Here is a 1,613-nt window from a genome sequence, read left to right as displayed (position 1 = left end):
AATTCAACACGTCAGCTCCTGCACCTGATCGAGCAGCATGACAAAACAGTCAAAGACTCTCAAACTGAAATCAAGCTGCAAGACGACGGTCACGATTATCTCGTTGCTCTGGCGCGAGTTTTTCCTGTCCCGAATGACACGGCGTCCAACGAACAGGACAGCAGCACTGGCGAACTCGGAGACCTTATTGACAGAACTTTAGAATCTCTCATGAACCTGATGTCTGTCTAACGAAACATAAAGAGAAGCGTGTCCTTGGGGACTCCAGAGATATAGCTCAGAGTAAGACAAGGTTACGATGGCAATGATACATTTAATGTGAGCAACATTGAAGTTGTCGTACCCAAGGTTCTAACTCCCACGGAAAGTATCGCCATAGCAGCTATGAAAGTAGATCCATATGGCAACCGAGGAGAAGAAGGACAAAATATTATCAAGACGACAATACAGGGAACGACTGATGAGCCAATTTCTTATAAATTCCCAGTCAATGGGTCTTTATCGTCGAGCAGTTTTCAGCTGACCGGCAAACTTAGTCCTTCCCCCTTTGATCTGGGGATTCCATCTTCCGGGCCAATCAAAAGACTACTCGCGAGAAATACTTCAGCAACAATGAAGCTGCAAATACCAGCGTCAAGCTCTGTCTTAGTAAAGATAACAAGCCCGGCTGACGTGTTCACAATTAACGGGTCTTCCATGAAATGGCCAAGTGAATCCCTGCCTTTACATGTCAAGTTCTCCGTCTCTGGCGAAGAGATTGGTAGTTTCTGCTGGCCGTGGGAGGAAAAGTTGCAGTTGGGAGATTTCACTATGACCCAAGTCTCGGAGGAAGGTGATTTTGTGGTGAATAATCATGCCAGCGAGGATGTTGCCCTGAACATGACTATAGGCCTGGCAAATACTGTTGTATTCTTTGAATCTGCAGGAAAGTATGTGGGGAAAGTGAGACAGGATGTAAAAGTCAGAATTGCAGCAGGGCAATGTGCAGTGTACAAAAAAGACCTCGTTCGATACTCGTTTCAGTCCGACTGTGACGTGATTCCCGGCGAGAACTTTGTACAGTGTTTATGCACTAAACCTGGTTTCTATACAGCCAAGGTACTGGGACATCCCAGTATCACTCACAGTCTCTCTGATAAAGTCGGTGAGGAATCATCCACATATAAGTCGTTCTACGGGATCCTTCTCATGGCCATCATCTTTGCAACGTGCATTATTGCGCTCCTGGTAGACTTCCTTGAAAGGAATAATTTACTTGAAATACAGCAAATGAACCATGTGGAAGATACCTAGGCAATGCAGTATGACATCTTCATATTCTTTGAATTATTCAAGTCATACAGTGGTGTAACGCCATTCATAAAAATTTGGCTCTCGGACTGCATATATAAGACAGATGATGCTCTCTTCTCTATCTACAACATCAGCTGCGGCCGAATGGTTCATCTAACATTGCGAACGAAGAGTTACATTGGCAGCGTGGAAAAGATATACGTGTCGTACCCAGGGAGCGTAAAGCCACTGTCGATCAACCGAGTCGTCGTGAAAGATCCCGTGAACAACGACGTCGCTCTATTTCTTCCCAACGAGATTACTTGCATCACAAAGGAATA

This window comes from Penaeus japonicus, unplaced genomic scaffold (genome assembly GCF_977035675.1).
Source record: "Penaeus japonicus unplaced genomic scaffold, GWHDUDI00000001_assembly GWHDUDI00000005, whole genome shotgun sequence".
NCBI lineage: Eukaryota > Metazoa > Arthropoda > Malacostraca > Decapoda > Penaeidae > Penaeus > Penaeus japonicus.
This window is presented reverse-complemented; position numbering follows the sequence as displayed.